The sequence below is a fragment of the Fistularia commersonii genome, chromosome 12 (assembly GCF_037954325.1).
Source record: "Fistularia commersonii isolate RoL2024-O1a breed Wild chromosome 12, RoL_Fcom_v1.0, whole genome shotgun sequence".
NCBI lineage: Eukaryota > Metazoa > Chordata > Actinopteri > Syngnathiformes > Fistulariidae > Fistularia > Fistularia commersonii.
In genome coordinates, this window is record NC_141295.1 from 1,164,514 (window position 1) to 1,171,074 (window position 6,561).

Here is a 6,561-nt window from a genome sequence, read left to right on the forward strand (position 1 = left end):
CTAACAACATTGAGCATCACACCTTCAATTTCCAATTTCAGACTCATAAGTCTATCTGACATTCTTTTCACCTCTAGGACGTTCCTTACGAACTCCTCCTTCAAGATAATGTCCGTTTTTGTGGCTCCTGCCACGGGACCGGACTTTGTTGTCCCGGTGTGTTCAGATTATCATTCAGGGAAAAACGTCACAACGGCCAGGAACTAATCAAGCAAGAATGGTTTATTCAAAGTCAGGAAAATACACTTACGAGATATCCCGGGCCAGAATGAATGTCACCCCGCGAGGATCGTTCGGCTCCTCTAGACACCCGCTGAGACGCATCCAGTCGAATGTGTAGATGAAGAAGTTCTGGCCCCGATCCAAAGGATCAGGCTCATTTTATACCTTTTGGCCAAAAGGGTCGGAGGGAGTCCTGACAATGGCTTCCCCGACCCCCCCCGGTTTTACGCTCTCTAGGAGTGCGGCCATCTGGGGTGCGGGCGTCCTAAACTGCGCTTCGATCAGAGCTGTTGGTCGGAGGAAGTTTTGATAAACTTCCTTCGACCCCTGGTTTACGCTCTCTTGGACTGTGAGCACCTGGGTTGTGTAAAACCGTGCTTTGATCGAAGTCGCGGTTCGGAAGAAGTCCTGATAATGATTTCCTCCGACCCCCTGGCCATCCCTGGGGGTTGTCATTGGTAAAGGAGGGCACTCCTGGTAAACTTCTCCTGATCCCCTCGGTTTTATGCTCCCTAGGAGTGCGACCATCTGGGGTACGGGCCTCGTAAACTGCGCTTCGATCAGAGCTGTTGGTCGGAGGAAGTTTTGATAAACTTCCTTCGACCCCTGGTTTACGCTCTTTTGGAATATGAGCACCTGGGTTGTGTAAAACCGTGCTTTGATCGAAGTCGCGGTTCGGAAGAAGTCCTGATAATGACTTCCTCCGACCCCTGGCTCTAGTCAATTATCCCCGGGGGGTGTCATTGGAACAACAGGGTAGCGCATTTCTTCACCTTACATGATGGGGTCTCGCAGTTACATTTTACAGTCTTTGCAATTGATAGTGGAATAATGATGTGAGGTTGGAGATTCTATAATTTGACGTAGGAGATTTTGCAAGTCCCTCTCTTGACGTGAGCGTCCCCACGTCACACAAGGACTACAAAAATAAGTAAATACAACAAATGCATGCAAACACAAGGTATTATAACGGAATATTCTGACAATAACTCCTACTCAATTTCTCTTCTTGTCAGTATCATAATAGTACAACTTAAAGCCTGCTCCTAAGCTTCTAGCCTTACTACCTTTCCACTTGGTCTCCTGGACACACAGTACATGTTACGTCCGCTAGTAATGTCTGCTAGAAGCAATGTCTGTGTTTTCCCTGTTCCTCTCTCTCTCTCCTTTCTCTGATTCCAGGTGGGCGTGTGCGGTTGTGTGGCGGTGAGGCAGACAGGTGGAAGCAACTGACAATCAGCAAACAAGGCGTGGCTTGCACCCTTCTTGCGCAGCTTAAAAGCCGCACACACCGGACGACTCGTCTCCGGAACGTCACAGTCCACAGCTAAAATCATCGGATTACACCTGCGCCCACCTGGACGGTTCACCTACTGGATCCTTCTCGCCAGCTCAGCTTCGGTCCGTCAGAACCCCTGGATCATTCCACCTGTCTGCTACACCGTCATCCAACTCCGCCGCCACACACCGTGCTCTGCCTGCCCGGAACCCCCAGCCTCACTCACTGCCTTCCCACCGGTTGACTACCGTAGGTTAGTTTAGATTAGGAATCCTTGTATTACTAGATTTGTTAGTTCGTTCGTTCGGCTTTTTGTTCGTAGCCCGGTCGATAATTGATAACGTTTGTTTGTATCGCCACTTAGGTCTGTCCACTAGCGTTAAAGCTAGTCGCCATCAGTTTGTTAGCCTGTTCGCTAGTTTTGCTTGTCGTCCTTTGTCCCTTATTCAGTTCTTGTTTGGCTCCGTTTCTGTTGTATTTTGGCAACCATTAAATATTTATTACTAACTTCTGAGTCCAGGTCGTGTCTTGTTGCTCCGCACCTGAGTCTTTGAACTACCCATAACAGTATATCCACCTTCCTTCTCTGCATCATGTCGACCAACTCTACCTTTTCCTGTCATAGTCCCAGACTCTTTCCTTTCCTCCTCTCTCTCTGCTTCCGAACACGCACTCTTCTTGTTCTTCGACCCACAGTAGCCCAATTTTCATTAGTACCCTGTAGGTCATCAGTACCAATGGCGGTCGTTGTTAACCCGGTCCGTGACCGATCCGGTATGGTATAGTTTTGGTTGACTTGCATGTTTAGTTTTGGCAAAAGTTTTACGCCGGATGCCCTTCCTGACGCAACCCTCTACATTTATCCAGGCTTGGGACCGGCACAGGGAGACACTGCTCCGTGCCCCCCCAAGGCAGGCTTGGAGAGACATAGGCCAGTGCCGCCCCAAGGCTGCATTATTAAATTAACATTAAAGCTCATACCTTTTACACAAGCATACATCAAATGAAAAGACATGATAATGCGTCAGGCAATAAGTGAAACATGGTAATACCACAAATCAATATTGCAGAGACACAATCGGGCTCTCTGAAAGGAAGGTCAATACACAATAATATAAGGCTTGTCATAGACATCATAGAATACAGAGACCTCATAGAAGATAATGGCTTCATATTCTTCTCGGACTTTAATAAAGCCTTTGACTCGATCGAACATCAATTTATCTTAGGGACGCTCGAACGTTTTGGATTTGGTTTAAAATTTGGGAATGTGATCCGTGGGCTCTATGAGAATAATAATAGCTGTGTCACCCTACCAAGCGGCACCACTCCAAGCTTCCATGTTGATGTGGGAATCCCCCAAGGTTGCCCCATCTCACCCTATTTATTTATACTTGCTACCGAAATGCTAGCCATTTATGTTAAAAATAGTAACGATATCCAAAGGTTAGATGTGTTGGGGACAGAAATTGTTATTAGCCAGCTGGCAGATGACACAACTTTATTTTTGAAAAATGAACATCAAGTCCCAATAAGCGTTGAAAAAATCAAAAAATTCTCCAAGGCTTCAGGATTATCATTAAACTTAAAGAAATGTGAACTTCTTGCGCTTCATGACTCACCACTAAAGGAAATATGTAATGTTCCTATTAAATCAGAAATAAAATACTTGGGTATTTTCCTATCTAAGGACCAAAAGTTATATCAATCCAGGAACATTGAATCTAAACTCAATCAAAGTAAAGCTAAATTGAATATATGGCTCCAAGGAGATTTATCAATATTAGGCCGGATATATTTGACCTAAATGGAATGTTTATCTAGATGTATACACCCAATTGTTGAGAGTTTTCTCGCTACACATCCAGACCTAGAGAGGGCCCACACAGAAGAATCCCTGGTGGAATACATAGTAGAAAAAAAAAAAAAAAACACGAAGACAACGAGATGTAATAGACGCAAATGAGCTGCCCGAATCTCAAACTGCTCCACAGGTGAAGGTCCTAGTTGGTGATTGGATCTTCGTGAATGTCATAGAGAAGCTGATGGAGTTCAGCACACTGGGAAGGGCCCTTCAGAGTACTTCTGACCATACCAACCGCAGTGAAAATTGTGGAACGATCCACTTGGACTCATCAATCCCACTGTAAGGTACTCCCTATTGATCCCACCGACACTGGCTAGTGGGGAAGGCTGACTACAAAGGGGAGTAAAAAGGATAGTCTTACTCGTCTCAAGGCATCGCCTCTGTCAGTGAAGAAACCACCAGCTCCCTAGCCGTTTAGGTTGGAGGGATCCAGGATGAGCCAGCCAAGACAAGAGAACCCTACCCAGCAAGAGAAGGCAGAGACAAACAATGATAAGTCTGATGAGAAAAGAAGGGCCTCTCTCAAAATGGCGAAGAACCAGCAGGAGGGTAAAGAGGACAATGATACTTTAACGCCATTTCCACAGTTTGACCCTCTTGGATGGATTGTGAACGGAACTTTGTGGCAAATAATTTTAAAATGCCTTACACCTGTCATTGTGATTCTTACCCTGTTTTGTTTGTTTACTATGTGCATTATTCCTTGTTTGTGAAGCATGATTGCTAAAATGACTTCCGTATCCTTTGTCCAGATGGCGATGATAGCAGTGCAGACCTAACCAAGGACTCACTACACTGGACGAACATATGAGCAACTGCCTATGAGTGATTTAGAAAAAGATAACTAATAATTCGACTGTGGAAGACAACAATGATGTATGAAGTGTTATCTTTAAACTATGTACTAACATGGCATGATGATGTTGAAGTGTTTAACATTGTTCGTAGTCTCATAAACAGGAGGGAATTGTTAGTTTTCTCGCTATATTCATAGCTGCATTATTTCGCCTACTGCATGAGGTCCTGGGTTCAATCCCCGGCACTTCCACTGTAAGTCGCTTTGGATGAAAGAGTCTGCCAAATGACTGCAAAGCAAATGGGAACCTACCCCCTGGTAAGGAGCCTACCCCCTTGAATGTAAACAGGATATACCCTCTCCCTGTATATGATGTTGTCGAGAACACCAATACACTTTCACACAATAAAAGGCCGAGCAAGGAGGAACTCGGTGGGATTCTCTGGATCTTGCCTCCAAAGAGCGCGCTGAGTCTCCCCCTCTGCAGAGCTCAAAAGAATCGTCACTTGTCTGTTATTTATTGTGATAACCTCGGTCTCCTCTTTACAGGCTTCAACTTAGACTAGCCCGAATTGCAGTTACTCTCTAACACCATTGTATTCCAATGCTATTCCAAATCAACTCATACAATCTATTAACCAAATAAATTTCAACCTAATCTGGAGGAACAGACCACATTATCTAAAAAATCACATATGGTGAAAGAAGCAAGAAAAGGAGGGCTGAAAGTGTTTGATTTGGACTGCCTCAATGGGACATTGAAGGTGAACTGGTTGAAATCCTGGATCAAACATCATCATTCCTTTTGGTATCGTATTCCAAACTACTTATTCAACAAAGTCAGTGGCCTGAGTCTTCTGCTTGTCTCTGACTTTGATATCAACAAGATTCCTGCCAAATTTGCAGAGTTCCATAAACAATTATTATTGTACTGGAAAATGATATATGTGCACAATTTCTCACCACATGGTACAATAATATGGAATAATAGATATGTACTACATCGCAACAAATCTCTATTTTACAAAGAATGGTTTGAGAAAGGTATATGGTCAATAATTGACTTGATGGATGACAATGGCAGTCTTCTAGACTATGAACAATTCTGTACTAAACACAGCTTTAACCCTCCCATATTAGAGTTCATAAAGTTACGTAACGCACTGCCTCGACAATTTGTATTCCTGACCAAAATTATAGTGATGCACCAAACTATACAACCACAGTTACCCCCATTATCACTCCAGGGAATCTCAATTCTGGATAGAAAGTGCAGCAACTCCTTTATCAGGAAATGTTTTACAGAAAATGTATTCACTGGACATCAAAACAAAAATAATATTTTAAATAAATTTGATAAGGAATCGATTGCCACGCTGCGAACTATGTATCTGACTCTACCCATACCCCCAAAGGCAAAAGAGACCAAATTCAAAATTATGAATGACATCTACTCATCTAAGGGATTATTGAGGGTACGCTTTGATTTTGAAGATAATATTTGTATATTTTGTGAAGACGACATTGAAACACCAGCCATATATTTTTCTCATGTGAAAAAGTACAGGGCTTTTGGGCTAAAACTCAAAAATGGGTTAAAGACAATTTTCCATCGTCACCAGTTTCCTTCTCAAGAGATGACATAACATTTGGTTTACTTTTGAGCAACAAAAGGGATGAACTATGTGTCAATGTTATTTTAGGCCTGGCCAAGTTCTTCATTCACAAAAAAAGAATGCAAAAATGTTCCCCGAATTTTATGTTCTTTATAAAAGATTTTGAGTTATATGAAAAATCCTTAAAACTTATGGAAAAATCCAAAAACCAAAAAATATACAGTTTGATGCCTGAGATTCCTTGTGAACCACCAAGTTAAATACATGTTATATTCCCCTTGCCAGCCCCCCCCCCCCTTTCTTTTTAATTTTATTTGTCTATCCATTTATTCAATTATTTTCTTTTACTTTCTTTTTCGCCTGGCATTATACATTTCTTACAAACCGTTAACACTATGAACTTCTTACATACAGAACGAATGTCCTTATGTCCTTTGCTTCCTCATCCCCGGTTGTTTCATTGACATTCAGGTCTACCTTGCCATGTTTATTTGTACATATGTATATTTGTTTGTACTGTTTTCCTGGCATTATACATTTCTTACAAACCGTCAACACTATGAACTTCTGATTACATACAGAACGAATGTCCTTATATCCTTTGCTTCCTCATTCCCGGTTGTTTCATTGACATTCAGTTCTACCTTGCCATGTTTATTTGTACATATGTATATTTGTTGGTCCTGTTTTTGTTCAATTAAAAAAACACACACACAAATCGAATCTACAACAATCAATTACCCCGTAGTTTGATAAAGTTGAACAGAGCGAGGCGGTATCC